Genomic DNA, 17,248 nt, shown 5'->3' with positions numbered 1-17,248 from the left:
TTTTTCAATGAAACGTATTTTTTCTGTCCCTAGCAAAAATTCACAAATAGTGGAAGATTAGCGATCATATCGGGGGAAGAGGAAAAGAGATTGTTCTCGTTCTCGATTATTTTTAAATATATTCATGGTTTTACACAGAACAAGTTTTCGAGACGGTTTGCTAAATGGAAATCGGGGGATATATTATGAGTTGATATATTCGTCATTAGAGTAGTCCGCTCCTCCCCACCTTGAAATCTGACTTTGTACCATTTTAACTTGTTTTTATTGTTATTATCTGTGTAGTTTGTATTTTTATTCTGCCTGTATTATAGCGGTATCGGTTTTAATTGCAAATAATTAAACACAAGTTATCACCATGCGTAACTCAGACGTGGAATAAAACATATAGCAAATAAAAAATTAGAAATTCATTCTCAAGCATTTATCTTAAAGAAAAAAACTACAGCTTTTTTTTTACGCATAATATAATATATGATGCCGAATAAATTGCTAGTGAACTATATAGTGCCGAATTATCGTAAGCGTGTACTTGTATCCGGTCCATGAGCCCGAGTCCACTCAATATTTGCCACGATTTTGATAATACCTACAAATATAATGGGTTTAGTCCCCCCCCCCATAATATTTTTGAGCACACGCCCAACAATATTTCTAATAACTTCACGCATTTGCATATTGTGCATGATATCATTTTCAGTTGGATAATGCATTAGTCAGTTTTAAATCTTCTCTCTGCGAAATTTTTTTCATGTACGATTCCTCAAGCAAACACAAGCATAGGAAAAAAAATGAAAAAGAAAATTTAGAGTGAAAAACGAGTTTTACTAACTCGGTGGGCTTAATCTACTTACACAAAAATTCTCAAGGTCCATTCTTATCTCAAATTGGCGCAAATACTTGTCAAGCAAAAAAATGGTATTTGTATTTATTCCTTAGAACTTCCGACGTAATATTACGTCAGCAACACTGGAAGTGTTAAGACTGCACTGACTATTTACTGACTGCACTGCTTACCTAGTTGCTTCGAATAACGGGGGGTCCAAACACTCAGAAGTCTTGCCTTGATAAACAGTATAAACAGAAAATACGCTCACGCACAAATGGACTAGCCACTTTCAAGATCTTATAAGCGAATCCTACCACATCTGCAGGTATCAGCAGTCATGAACAAGGAAATAAATTTTACTTAAAAAACTGTTGCATTTTTTTCAGGCATTCAAAAAAATTGGCATTCAATTGAAACACCTGTCTAAATCGTCCCATCAACGGAGAATTTCGTTTACTGTAAAACACACTTTACTCTGAGGCACACCTGCGTGGACAAAATCGAAAAAAAAAATGTGGGCAAATATTTAAGGATCAGACACCTAGGATGGTTATTTTTGTTTGGTCACCGTGGCTGTTTCCACATTCATTGCCTTTACACTGGTTTCCCACTTCTTGCCAGTGTTATGTATAAAACACCCGAGTGGCTTGGTGGTAAGATGCTCGTCTACCACCGTGATGGTTGACAGCAACTGTCCCGGATTCGAACCCAAGAGAGGATATAGATAGGACATTTTCCCTAACCACCAGAGGTGGTGTTTGGTGAAGTAACTATCCAACTTATATGGTGGATGTAAAAACCGAATGAAAATACAAACTGTCTTTCTCACCCAGTGGCAGTGGGGGTGATACTGGTGCCATATGGCGGTGATGATGAATACAACAAATATATACATGTAGTATTTAACACTCCCCAGCGATTGAAATTTCAAACTTCCAAACATAATCATACAAATATTGTATTCTCGTCTTCGATGCTGTTGGCATCGGACGTGCTTTTATCGCGCTCTGCTCGCTGACCAATCGCAGCAGTTTCAAACGGAACCGTTGCCGGGGATTATCGAAGAATTATCGGTCACGGTGCGCCATTTTGTGTCTTTCTTTGTGTTTTTCTTCGTTCTCGTGAGTTTTACTTGACGTTTATTTTATTTTTGGGTCATATTTCTGCAGTGTTTTCTTGTCACCGAATTTTCTGCACATTATTGGATTTGCGAGATAAGTGTTTTTTTTAATTGCTCTCAATTTTTTTAATTTTCGTTGTGTATGTATATATTCGATCGACTTAATTTTTTTTTCTCGCTCTCATTTCATTTCATCGTACTTTCGCCAGGTATGTGTTTTCTCCGCTTCTTTCATATAATAATTCTTTGATATATAAATTCGGGTATTTTTTGGATGTTAGTGTTAGCAAACAGTGTATACTTTCCCGGGTACTCCCAGTAATTTTTTTTTGTTTTCCATTTCGGCATATTATTTTAGTGTTAGTGAGTAGAGACAGCTAATTCTAATAAGTATTACTTTGTAGCTAACACTTTTTTTTGGGGTGTGTGTGTTGTATTCGGGAGCTGTTGTCTTCCTCGGAAAGATTAGCAACGTTCGAGACGTTTTTCATCGCCGAAAGTTGCCCTTGCGGGTAATCCTGTGGGTGGGAACGAAACGAATCAGGTAGGAGCACATATTAGTGAGTCTCTGTCGGAGTACCGGGATTTACTATCATCCGCTAGGGAGGGGAGTTCAGATGTGGCAGTGATTCCAGTACTGCCAAGGGGTAGTAGGGGGTATAGGAGTAGGATCCACCAATTCAATTTAGGCCTGAAGGACATTTGCTCCTCACTTGGAGTCACGTTCTTGGAGTTTCCCGCATTTACCGATAGGTGGCTTTGTTGGGATGGGATCAATCTAATCGGGGGGAGGGTCTGGAAGGTTTACGATAGGCTTAGGTCAGGTTTTTCACTCCCAGACCACGTAGTCGGGATTGCGGGTTAGTTAATGATAATCACAACAGTACTGACGAGAAATTACCCACCTCTGACTTGGTGTGCTAATCCAAGTGATGCCAGGAACTTGGGTAATAAGAAATATGTTTTAGAAACTATGACAGTTGTGGAGAGCCTGGATCTTATAGCCATTACAGAATCTTGGGCAAAACATGGGGATGAATCTTTCTTACAGATCTCAGGATACGATACTTTTTGGAGAAATAGATCTGATATTAAAGGGGGTGGAGTGTCGATATACGTAAGTCTAGAGAGGATAACGTGCAGAGAAGTGATATTGAAACTATAACGGTTGAGCTTGAAAATAAACGACATCATATACTTATTGTTAGGGTTTGTTACAATCGAATAGGGATCCAAACTACGTCACCAAATTTCATGATGAAATTTCCTACACGTGTAAGCGTAAGAGGGTTGTCATACTAGAGGATTTCAATTACCCGGGTATAGATTGGGAGAATCTTTCAGCTAGAGATCAATATAAAAGAGACACTTTCTTAAGTTGGCGCTCGATAACTTTTTGTATCAGCATGTATCAAAAGTCACGAGGGTAATGCTATTTTTGATTAAGTTCTCACTGGTTCCAAGGATCTTGTTGAACATGTTTCGGTGAGGGGGGGGGGGACGAGTTTTCTTCTAGTGATCATCGTGTCGTCAGTTTTCTCCAAGTTTTCTTCGGGTAAGGTTGATAACAAAAGACTGATTCCTTGTTTTCGGAGCACTAACTTTGATGTCTTGGGAGGAAGGTTAGTGGAAGTTTCCAAAGCCCGGTTGGAATCAATCGGGGTGGTAAGTCAATGGAAAGAATTTCGTACGAAGCTGCCCTCTGCTTTGCACGACGTCATACCCTTTGTTCGAAAAAAGCGTATTTGTACATCGCACCCTTTATGGTTCATAAATAGCGTGCGTAAGCTTTACCTTGAAAAGAAAAGAGCATCCAGTGAGTATAAAAGTGGACGAGGTGACCTATCATTGTTTACTGATAAAGGAAGAGCATTGAAGAAAGCGATAAGGCATATAAAAAGGAAGTTGAATCTCGGTTGTAGATAACATTGGATCTGCCCATCATTTTTAGATACGTCAATAATGGATGTAAGGGGACAGTTGGCCCCCCTCTCGATAGGAGGGTCTAGATTAGAGAGCAATGTAAGCATGTGTAGTGCTCTCAATGACTTTTTCGCGTCGGTTTTTAATGGAAATAATTATATTCAATATACGGGTGTTGCATGGGGTAATAAAATCCTCAACGATATTCAGGTGAAAGACGTGGAGGTCCTGAATCTTCTAAAAAAATGTATGTGCAAGCAAAGCACCCGGACCAGATCATATCTATCCCAGGGTCCTCAGGGAATGTGCTAATGAATTGTTGGAGCCAGTCGCACAGATGTACAGGAGTAGTTTTGCTGAGGGTATCGTCCCAAATGATTGGAAACTTGCTAATGTTGTTCCGATATTTAAAAAGGGTAGTAGAGAGACTGTATCCAATTATCGTCCAGTGAGTTTGGCGAGCTCCCTCTCGAAAATTTTGGAAATCATTATCAAAAGGCAATTTTTGAAGTGGATGGACGAGAATAATGTATTGTCGGATAATCATCATAGGTTCAGGAAGGGGACGTGATGTGTGACTAACATCCTTCGCTTCTATGATCACGTGACGATGGCTTTGGGTAAGGGCAAAAATGTAGGTGTTGTTTACATTGATTTCCAGAAGGCATTCAATCGGGTCCAACATGGTAAACTCTCGAAGCGTTTACACGCTTATATTATTATATACTATATATATATAATATACACACAATTATAATTCACAGGATAATATATTAAGATATCAATAAAATATATATGGAGAATTATAAACATACATTGTTGGCAATAGACATAGTAAAAAATGAAAATTCGAAAATAATATTATTATCAATACAGTATTATATAAGAAATGAATCATACGTTTCTGTAAAGTATAATAGACCTAGCTATACATTCCGTGCAAGACAGACTTATAGTTCAAAATCAGAGTCCGAGCCCGCCGGAAAATTCTCTTCGGCAGTAATTTGTAAGTCCACCTCTCTAGGAATTTTATCTTGATGTTCTTGGATAAAATTTACCATTCTTTTAATTTTGACGTGAAGATTTGTGTTCTTGAGGACCTTGACTTTGCAGGCCTGAGTATTTTCAGACATTTCACGAATATGAAAATCTTTCGTCAATAGGCATGAATTGGCATAATGAAAGGGAGTGCCCTCTTCTCCGCATTTGCCTGGCTGGAGTACGATATATATTTCATTCCATAATATCCATATATCATTTCCATAATACGTTTCCTGTAGTCCATGGAAATCAAAGTTCAATCCTGTATGTAACTCAGTTTGATATTGGAAATTCCATTGTTCACAAACCAAAACTAGACAAAACAAGCTGAATATATATGAATGATACAAAATATGGGATTATAATTCACAAGATAGTATATCAAGATATCAATAAAATATGTATAGAGAATCAAGGACGCACCCAGGATCTGAACCAGAGGGGGCAACTCACGACACCCAATTGACACGCTCGTGCTGTGTGCTAATCACTACACTCCAATTTCTCCTCCGGAAGGACAGCCACCCCCTCCGCCCCGTGCCGGGCACACCCATGTGGGGAATTATAAACATACATTGTTGGCAATAGATATAGTAAAAAAAAGGAGACAATTAAAAAATAATATTATTCTCAATACAGTATTATATGAGAAATAAATCATATACAGGGTGATCAGCGAATAAGCCCTTATTTCAAAATTAAATATCTCTACAACAAAGATCAATAGAATTATGCGGTAAACGGTACGTTTATTAGCAAAACTGTAAAAATGTTGTACAGAAATTTCGAAAATTTAGTTTTTTTTTTATTTTTTAAAATTAAAAACAAAACTGGAGATTTTGGGGTTCCGAAAATCCTCATTTGTATGAAGAGAAACCACTGCATTCGCCTAAACTTACTGCATGGGCTGCGGTATGCGCCAGAGGCATTATCGGCCCCTTCTTCGTGCGAGAAACGATTACTACTGAACGTTACGTTACAATTTTGGAACAATTTGTCAGCACACATGGCGCATACCGCAGCCCATGCAGTAACTTTAGGCGAATGCAGTGGTTTCTCTTCACACAAATGAGGATTTTCGGAACTTAATTTTAAAAAATTAAAAAAAACTAAATTTTCGAAATTTCTGTACAACATTCTTACGGTTTTGCTAATAAACGTACCGTTTACCGCATAATTCTATTGATCTTTGTTGTAGAGATATTTAATTTTGAAATAAGGGCTTATTCGCTGATCACCCTGTATATGTACGTTTCTATAAAGTACAATAATAGATAAAAGTGTATAATAGATCTAGCTATAGATTCCGTGCAAGATAGACTTATAGTTCAAAATCAGAGTCCGAGTATGACGGAAAATTCTCTTCGACAGTAATGTGTAAGTCCACCTTTCTAGGTATGGTAATTTTAACTTGATGTTCTTGGATAAAATTTACCAATCTTTTAATTGGCCTGAGTATTTTCAGACATTTCACGAATATGAAAATCTTTCATCAATAGGCATGTGCCTAAATCTATGTTATTACCGGGACCGATCCCTTAGCAAAGGGAGTGCCCTCTTCTCCGCATTTGCATCTGCCAGTTCGTCGATGGAACCTTGCCAAATATGTTGGAAATGGACCATGTTCGGAGAAGACGATAATTTCTCTGGTCCATTTCCTAAACTTACACTTAACCGTTGGAAGACGGGCGTAGATTTTTCGACCAGTTTTCTTTTCATTTGTCCATCGGTATTGCCATTTGTTCATCATTTCCTGACGAAAAATTTTAGTCGCCCATGATTTTAGGAAAAGTACTGAAAAGTCCGGTGTCTCTTTCCTAGTTGCTGCTTTTTGCCAATCGATCAGCAAGTTCATTACCACGGGTAACTTTATTTGCTTTTACCCATGATAAACTGATCTGGGGGTCAGAACCAGGGTTGAGTTTTTGACATGACAAGCGTCAAAAACTGGTTTAAATTGTCAAAAACTGTCGAAAACCGTCATAAACCTTTTGATAATGTTTTGAACACAATAGGTATACGACATGATAAAAAAATTACTTTTTTGCATATTACAATGTTTTATTTTTAAACATTAATTTATTACAATAATTAAAACAAAATTTTATTTGCAATTTTGAATTATTCAACATAAGAACCTAGAACATATAAAATATAATTTTATGGTTTATTTATCTAAACTACTCATTACCTGTGCTGAATTCAGTGGAATAGAGCTGCTTATTCAAAATATGTATGATAGGGCATCAGGGTTAGGTTTTTGAACCCAGAAACTAACTCCGTATTAAAATTATCAAAATCTTACTGTCAATGATGTCAAATAGTTTTTGTTAACTTGATAGATATGTTAAATAACAAAACACTTACTTTTATTTAGATTAAAGGGTTTTATATCCAGAATGATAATTACTGAAGAAAAATATCTATTTCGATATTTGAAATTTTCCGATCCGTCCAAAATTTTATTCCATATAAAAATTCTCACGCAGCATCTGTTAATGCACTAATTAAACTCATTTATTTTCACCTAAAAATTTCTTAGATCAGGGTGTATAAATTCACAGAGCTTTAAAGAGTATTTTCAACCAAAGTAGAGCTGACAAGACTTGATACCAAGCATTTGTTTTGCACGTTTGAATACAGCTTCAATTGAAAAATCATTGCATTATAAATGCTAGTAAATGTACCATATCATAGTGCAAAAGTAAGAATAACTAAGTTTGATAAATAAGCTAGCATTGCCAAATTAAATGACATTTTAGTCCTACAATTTAGTATTTTGATCGCTAGATATATTTCAATGTTATGCGCAATAAGAGTATCGTTTGAAGTATCAGTGGTTGTCTGGATAATTTAACACCGAATTTAATTTAATAACCGAAATCAACATTACATACATGATGTAATAAATTTTTTAAACACTTATCTATTGTAAAAAGAGGACAGCAGACGGTTTATATCAATGCAAACATATATAAGCAGTTGAAGAAATTTTTAAGGTCAAGAATCATCTTGAATCAAAGAATGTCAAATCGTTCCACAGTTTTCCCTTCAATGTTGATGTTATGCTTTATTCAAATTTTATAAGAAAAAAACATATATTGTCCAAAATGATTCTGTCGAGAGTAGAAAATTATTTTAGAATCATTAAATATTTATTCTTTGTATAACATAGTCACTTTAAACATTACATGCAATTAACGTGTGCATTTCCAATGGAAATTTTTATATCGAAAAGCAATATTTGAGGTTTTGGACAAAAGTTTTTGACGGAGGGTTTTTGACGTGACAGTTTAAAGTGCTGTTTAAACCGTCAAAAACTGTCATGTGTCAAAAACCTGTCAACCCTGGTTAGAACATAAAGTTGATTTGCCGTGCAAGGAGATGTGTAGATAAGGGATCTTTAACTGCGTGAATCGATGAAAGTGAATCTGAGAATATGGAGCAAGTTTACTGTAATTCCTCTGGATTCTTAATGGCCATATATATTACAAATAATTCCGCCTGGAATATAGAGCTATTGTTATTTAGTCTACAAGACCATTTATCATTTCACTTTTGAGAATGATAAACGCAACTGCTACTCCATCTTCAGTCTTTGATCCATCTGTATATACTCTAAGCTCATCTGAATTCGCTGAAGACTCTATAGTGGATATTTGATAGGCATTTGGGTACTCGGATGGGAAGACCATCCCGTGATTTTTCGTTGTATTTTTTGATGGCCTACTATAGTCCTATCCTCAAGATAAATATCTCTTCTATTCCCGAAGAGAGTTCCTTTGTTTGCTTCATATTCCACAAATAGGGGGAACGCCAGCTAATAAATGAAGAGCATTAGTTGGAGATGTTGAATAGGTCTTCAAGATATAAAGAAGACATTCCCGTTGAATGGAATCCAGCCTTCTTCCTTGTTCCTTATTCAGTCTAAGGCCCCATGTAGTCGCACCATATACCAAAATTCTCTGAGCGACCGTCTGATAAAGGGTTCTCCTCATGGTTGTAGAAATGCCCCAATTTTTCCCGGTTGAGCACCAGAATCTGGGCAGTAGCGCATTTATTTTCAAGGAGAGATCCGCGATGTGTTGATACCAATTAAGTTCATCGCCCAAATGTACTCCAAGTATTTTGATACTAGACTTCTTTTTGAGGAATCTATCATCAATCTTAATATATTGGGGTCTTTTCGAGGAAATCCACATAAAGTTAGTTTTTTCAGAAGCTACGTTTAATCCAGTCAGTAGTTGATTTTATTTAATACAAACGTTGCAAGGGCTTCTGTCCTTTCCACTGCTGGTCCCGAGGCTATTTACAATGATGTCGTCTGCATAAGCCTGGAACCTAACGTTATTAGGCCACCTTTGCTTCAGAAGATCATTTATAAACAGGTTCCACATCAGGGGACAAGAACATGATCCCTGCGGACATCTTTCGTCATCTTGTGTGAGACTGGAACTAGTGCAGTGTTGATTTGAACCATTTTATTCTGCAAAAGGCGTTCATTACGTCTACAAGGTTTGATGGGATAGGGAGCTCAGACATCTTATGACCAATAATCTGATGATCAATGTTGTCAAAAGCTCCCTGAATATCCAGAGTAATAACCACAACGTTATGCTGTTTTGCCTTTTGTTTATTGATCTCCATCAAATTTGAAACAAAGCCTGGTCAGTCGATCTGCCATGAAGGAAACCATATTGAAACGGGCTGAAAACAGAAGATTTATCGAGAAAGAAAAATTCTTCGGCACAAGATCTTCTCAAAAAGTTTCCCAAATGTAAACAGTAGGTGTATAGGCCTATATTAATTAATTAGTGAGGGATCTTTATCTTTTTCAAGAAGAATAAAACTTTGCTTTACTTAAAATCACTAGGAAAGAATGAGAGTTGTAGACATTTGTTGAATAAATTTACAAACATCTCTGGAAATCGTTTAAGCAAGGCACTACGTTGTTTATTGAGCCAATTCCCGGAGCTTTAGGTTTGTTGAGATGGACCGCTATGTGCCAAAGTTCGTGAATCGAAATTTTCCGGGTATCAGGTTCCGGGTTGTGATTTCGATTGTGAAGATTTAATTGAATTTGATGCATCTGGAAGTATCATTGATTTCTCCGCGAACAAGAGTTGAAGTTGCCTGAATGCTTGATCCTTAATGAATAGATTTTATGAAGAGAGACTTCATTTTTTGAATATGTTTACATTGGATGAACGCAGGTGTCGGGGAGATATGATCGAAGTGTTGAAAATTTTCAACGGATGGACCATGAATTATTAGTACACCGTCAATCGACTGCTTTTACAAAGGGACACCAGTATCGATTGGTAAGGGACAATGCGAGGTTATGGTGTCGCAGGGAATTTTTTTCTAATAGGGTTGTTAATAAATGGAATAGCTTACCCTCGGAAGTAGTAAATTGTAACACAATTGACACGTTTAAAAAGAAATACGATAAACATGTAAGAGTAAATCAAGAAGCTATCCATACTTATAATAAGACAACCATAAATATTCTTTACATGCAACGTATTTACATATATACATTTCTCATGTGTATATATTATACAGTCAAACCTCGTTAGTGCGTCACCCGGTTAACACGTCACTCCGCTTACCGAATCACTTTTTGGAAGTCCCAATTATCCGCAGGCGGGAATTAAGGCAGTAAGTCACAACTATGGCTTACTCCGTTTAACGCGTCACTCCGCTTATCAAGTCATATTTTTGCTCTCTTAACAGTGAAAAAGATGCCCATAACTGATATTAAAAATGCATTTTAATACCCAATTAAAAATGCATTTTAATACCCAATTAAAAATGCAATTAAAACATATAAACTGCGGTATGCGCCAGAGGCATTATCGGCCCCTTCTTCGTGCGAGAAACGATTACTACTGAACGTTACGTTACAATTTTGGAACAATTCGTCAGCACACATCGCGCATACCGCAGCCCATGCAGTAACTTTAGGCGAATGCAGTGGTTTCTCTTCACACAAATGAGGATTTTCGGAACCCCAAAATCTCCAGTTTTTTTTTTTTTAATTTTAAAAAATTAAAAAAAACTAAATTTTCGGAATTTCTGTACAACATTCTTACAGTTTTGATAATAAACGTACCGTTTGCCGCATAATTCTATTGATCTTTGTTGTAGAGATATTTAATTTTGAAATAAGGGCTTATTATATATATATATATATATATATATATATATATGTTTTTAATTGCATTTTTAATTGGGTTGCTGTATTTTTGAAATACATGATATCCATATCTGTTATGGGCATCTTTTTCTCAGCCACTTCGTTGGGCATTTTGCCTGTTGTGGCGTTGCATTTGTATTTGTAATAAATCATGCTATGATACAAAAGAAAATAATAAATTCCGCATATTCAATACAATTTCAACAACATATATATTCATAATTGAAATGCAAATCGGTAAATGAATCTGAATATACACAATGGTAAAATACAAATATGTCGCACATTTCGTTTCATGATTTTGCCATTTTGTAATTTCAAATTGACAACTCTTACTTTGTTGTCGCTACCATGAAACACTTCAGTAATTCTACCACTTAATCATTCATTGAGAGCTTAGTATATGATCTTCTTTGATTAACACCAATGTGCCAATTTTGACATTGTTCTTTCAGAATTGTCATTTATTACGCTGATGTAAATTGTGTAGGTAGTCCTTACTCCATTAATTCCAAATTTGCTGTTTGGCATTGACAACCCTCTCCGACTTTGACAGTCTGTTGTCAGAAAGATTTAGAATTTTGGGTTCAGGTAGCGGTGTAATGAGTCTACCTGCCAAAAAGTGTCTCGGGGAAAGGACTTCACAATTATCAGAGTCTGATAACAACGGACTGAGTGGTTTTGAATTTAAGACTACCTCTATTTTAGTTATGAGTGTTAGGAATTCTTCAAGGTCAAGTTTAACATTGCCCATAACACGTTTTAAATGAAATTTTAATGACTTGACCCCAAGATTCCCATACGCCACCAAAGTTCGGGGAAATAGGAGGAAGAAATTGCCAATCAACAGCTTCTCGTGAGAGATAGTCAGCTATAGTTTCATCTGGTTGTTTTACCATATTGTACAGATTTTGCACTCTGCACAGGTACCTACAAAATGTTTTGCATTGTCGGTGAATATTTTGGAAATTTTCCCTCTTCTCCAAAGAAACGGTTCAAATTCGTGATAAAACCCTTAGAGGTCAGATCGCTTACAAAGTCGATGTTTATAGCTCCGGTACATAAAAAACATTAACAGATATATATACTCTATTCAAAACGCCCTTTCTTTGGTTCTTGAATTTGATCAAAATGGCCCACAGAAATCCACATCCGTAATGTCAAATGGATAAGTGGGTGTCACACGTTCTTTTTGGAGATTTTCCATTATTTGTTGAGCCATTATGGGTTTCAAGGAAACATTTTATTTGCTGGATATTATCCTGAGGTGAACTCGGAAAGAAAAGTCATCTTGTCTCCGCCGGGACTCGAACCCAGGCCGGGAATACCGGGAAAGCATGCTACCATCTACACCACTGGAGACACGACCCTGCCTTCCTTATTTCACACACTGTGGCGTGAGTCACTGAAGTGGAGACAGTAGCCTCTCTTAACTTCAGGAATTGGCCCCCAGGTGGGACGGTCTTACAGAGATAAATGGCTTTTTTCTATCTATAGAAAGATAGACATATAAGCCATCAAAAGAGTCAGCAAATCTGGAACATCCCCCCCCCCTCCCATCGATTCTTACGTAATACTTGAATGACCCCTAAAAGGTTTTCGTTTATTGCAAAACACAGATCCGGGGTTGCTCAAGCTGCCACAGCACCCCCGGATCTGACTCTAAACCAAAACATATGTATCTGAATACTCTGCATCCCCTTAGGGAAAACAGGGAGTCCTTGACACAAGCAAAAATTGTGAGAGGGTGTGGGAGCTCCTACAGTAAATGTCTCCTTTATCGGCGCCGAAAGGCTCTATCAATTACTTTGAAACCTGAGACTCTAGCAAGATTTAAGACGTATAGGGTTGGAAACAGGCCATTTTCCTTTCAATTTTTTTGGGTTCAATATCTGCGAGAAAAAAAAAATCAGAAATCTCTACAGGAGATTTTTTATTCCTGGATCAATTCTGTGGGTCCCCTGCCTCATGCTACAAAACACTATGGAACACTTCCGGCTCCGACGACACTGTTTTAATGAACGTAATTTTATCCCTCAAATAACTTTTTGCTGCGTTTGGATCATAATCCCGACAGTTCCCGAAAGGGTCGAATTGAAAATTTTAGTTTCACCGTATAAGACCTAGCACATTTAGTTTCACCTATCACTTTCTGTCGGGATTTGCTTTTTTTAAAATAATAAATTACTTTATATAAAATGCTTGATAAATATTAGACGATAATCTAATTCTAGCAGAACTAGTAGTGAAAGCTGCTATATAAACGTTAGTATTGAAATAATTTATTATCTTTCATTTTATAAGTCATTTCTACACTATCATCATTCATAAATATCATGTTCAATTCCTTATTTATATAATATTGTCATCCATTATTATTTTATAAAAGTCTTGTAGTTCCATAACATATCTTATACATCTCATTCCAGGGTTTTTCTCAATTTCAATTAATTTTATATTCAATTTCTTTTATTTTACTGTTCTCTTATATTCTTTTCCATTTTTAAAATTTTCAGACCATTTATCATCTGTTTCCAATTTTATTTTCAGAAATATTTAGTTAATTACAACATTAATAAATATTAATGTTTCAAAAACATTGGTTTTCTTAAATCTTATATTCTTTTACAATTGCTAAATTCATTTCATCTGTAGTCCAGGTACCAATAAAACACCGTTCATCAATGATATATTCCATGGAAGAACGTGTGTTTATTGTGTTGGAGTATCACCGATTAAATCACAGCCCTACTGCCACAAGGAGAAGTCTTCAAACGCGATTTCAAGTCGCAAAAGGCCCAGATGGGAAAACAATTTGTGAGCTATTCAAAAAATTTCAACAGACAGGCAACGTGGCCGATGCGTTAATCGGAAATATGGTTCCCACCCACTCCGTCGTTACACCTGAAAATGCAACGGTACTTGCTGCAGTTATTGAGCGTCATCCGAATAAATCTGTCCGCAGACTTGCAGCTGAATCCGGAATCACGCCATCCAGCACGTACAGAATCGTGCGGAAAACATTACACGTTTCCGTACAAGATTCAATGCCGGCACACCATACCAGTTCGAACTGAACGACAACGAGAGGATTTCGCTAACGGGATGCTCAACATGATTGATAGTTCTGGTTTCGATGTCGCCAAAACATGGTTTACAGACGAGGCGCATTTTCATCTGGATGGTGTCGTTAACAGACACAATTGGCGATTTTGGGGTAAAGAAAATCCATATTCGTCTCACTCACGACCACTCCATTGCCCTAAACTTACCGTTTGGGCTGCAATCTCCCGCAAAGGCATCATTGGACCCTTTTTCTTATGAGAAATGATGACGACTGACCGGTATATTGCGCTTTTGAAACAATTTGTCACCATTCAACAAGCGTTTGACGATCGACCATGCACGGCGTGGTTCATGCAAGATGGGGCTCACGCCCACACCGTACACAAGTCGTTTTTGACTTCCTGGACGAATACTTCGATGATACAGTTATTGCGTTGCACTATTCGACAGTTAAGGAGAGAAAAAGGCATGGACTAGCCTCCGTATTCACCCGACCTCACCCCCTGCACTACTTTCTGTGGGGCACACTGAAGGACATTGTTTACCGCAACAATTCTTCAACACTCGGCGAGCTGGAGGAGGCTATTTGTCAAGCTTGTGTGCCGATTTCCGGTGACACACTACAGAGAGTCACTGACAATTTCATTCTTCGTTTGCGACATGTGTGTTGTGTGAAAGGTGCACATTTTGAATCGCTTTTGATGTGAATGCAACGAGGTCTGCTTGCATTACCCACTATGTACAGCCTACTTATGGTGATTCCGCATGTGACGCCATCTATCGGCACAATTTGTAACTAATGTTTTTACGGTTTCTGTCAGATTCTTAGTTTTTTTAATAAACATACCACTAGTTTCATGGAGGGGTCGACGGACACTATCACGACGTAGTAATACGCGAGTAGCATTCATCAGTTCTGGATACATAAATGTAGCATGATTTACATGATGTTTTGTTGGCGTTGGACGGAGCTGCTGCATGTGGCCCCGTAACTTATTTACGTAGTCACAAGAGTCAATGTTGACATTCGTTGAGTCGAAAAATTGGCCGGGAAGACGCGAGGGTGCACCAAACACGAGTTCGGCTGGCGCACACTGCAGGTCGGCTTTTAGAGCGGCTTGGTAGCCCAGAAGTATAGTTGGTAATACTTCGGTCCAACGTTCAGTGTTATGGCATTTAATGGCCGTTTTTAGTGGTCGATGAAATTCCTCAATCAAACCATTCGCTTGAGGATGGAAAGCGGTAGTTCTAGCTCGTTCGGTGCCTAGAAGTTGTAGGAGAGAGCGGAAAATGTGGGACTGAAATTGTCAACCTTGATCAGTTGTTATAACTGATGGAGCACCACGGGATACCCAACAGTTATAAAAGGCTTCCGCTACAGTTGGAGCTGTGATGTCTTTTATTGGTTGTGCTTCTGGCCAGCGAGAAAAACGATCAATCATGGTCAAACAGTAAGAATAACCATTTGATGGAGTTCATGGACCCACTATGTCCAGATGAATGTGGTCAAATCTAGCAGATGGCATAGGAAATTCTTTCAAAGGAGATTTGACATGTCTGTGAATTTACATGTTTTTGACAAGCCAAGCAAGTTTTTGCCCATTTTGTTATTTCCTTATTGATACCAGGCCAAACAAAGCGAGAACGGATTTGGTGGATTGTTCTTCTGATGCCTGGGTGCGCTAAGTTATGAACGTGATCAAACACAGTTTTCCTATACAGCACAGGAATGTAAGGACGCGCACTTCCAGTGGAGATGTCACAAATTAAATCTATCTAAGATTCGGGAAGTTTAATTTTTTTCAATTGTAAGCCACAATTTGAATCACCCATCAATTTTAATAATTCATCATCTGTTACTTGAGCTTCAGCGATTTCATTGTAATTAATTGGGCTTGGCATTGAAATAGCACATATGCGGGACATTATATCCGCTGCTATGTTTTCTGAGCCAGGAATATGACAAATATCACTCGTGAATTGGGAAATCCAAGTGCCTGGTTTGGCGAGGCAAGCATTTGTCATGCTTCTGACATAGACCAAAGGTTTTTGATCTGTAAATAGAGTGAACTGACGTGCTTCGAAAACATTTGATAGAAGAATATGCAACCAATAGTTCTCTGTCATAGCCGCTATAGCGTGTTTCCGCAGGAGTGAGTCTGCGAGAGAAAAATCCTAGCGGTTGCAAAGAATTGTCCACTACCTGGTGTAATGCACCACCAATTGAAAAATCAGATGCATCAACATGAAGTGGAAGTTTTGCAGGTGTGGAAGGATGAGTTAATAGAGTGACATTAGCTAGTTGCTCTTTGCATTGATTGAATGCTGCGAGTGCAGAATCGGCCCATTCAATTTTACGATTATCTTTTTTACGGCGGGAGCCCTTTAGAAAATCGTGTAAGAGTATTTGTGACTCAGCAGCATGCTTTATGAACTTTCTATAGAAATTTATGAGACCAAGAAATTTTCTTAACTCAGAAGTTGTGTCAGGTCTATTGAAATCTAATATTACTTGCACTTTGCTAGGTAATGGTTTAATGCCGAGAGGAGTAATTAAATTACCTAAAAATTCCAAATTATCTACACCTAATACACATTTAGAAATATTAAGTTTCAAGCTATACTTGTGTAGACGCTCAAATATTTGCCTTAGGTGATTTTCGTGCTCTTCAACAGATGATGAATATACGAGGATATCATCTAAATATGCATAACAGAAAGATAAACCTCTTAACACCTCGTGTATAAAACGCATAAATGTTTGAGGCGCATTTACTAAGCCAAAACAAAGCCTAGTATATTCGATATGACCCCGTGGTGATGTCACCGCTGTTTTAGGAACATCAGGTTCAAAAATAGGGATCTGATGGTACGCTTTGAGAGAGAGAGAAAATATCTAATTTTGAAAAAATTGACTTACCATGAAGTGCATTGCTGGAATCACTTAGGTATGGGATAGGAATCGAACTCTGTGACAGAATTTAATTTTCGATAATCTTCCACTGGTCGTGTAGATGTTTCCGACTTCGGAGCAATATGCGATGGTGAAGACCATTAACTTTTTGAAGGA

The 17,248-nt window shown here is 37.5% G+C and overlaps 1 protein-coding gene across 5 annotated transcripts in view; it reads right to left on the bottom strand.

Annotated features, from left to right (window-relative positions):
* Positions 1-17,248, bottom strand: part of sev (receptor protein-tyrosine kinase sevenless) — a 1,896,734-nt gene that overhangs the window by 1,483,175 nt on the left and 396,311 nt on the right. The gene's annotated exons all lie outside the window — the stretch shown is intronic.

The sequence above is a fragment of the Pholcus phalangioides genome, unplaced genomic scaffold, assembly GCF_987345545.1.
Source record: "Pholcus phalangioides strain wild (caught in Gottingen) unplaced genomic scaffold, Ppha-v1.0 ptg000011l_1, whole genome shotgun sequence".
NCBI lineage: Eukaryota > Metazoa > Arthropoda > Arachnida > Araneae > Pholcidae > Pholcus > Pholcus phalangioides.
The sequence above is the reverse complement of the archived record's forward strand: the minus strand, read 5'-3'. Positions and strand labels throughout refer to the sequence as shown.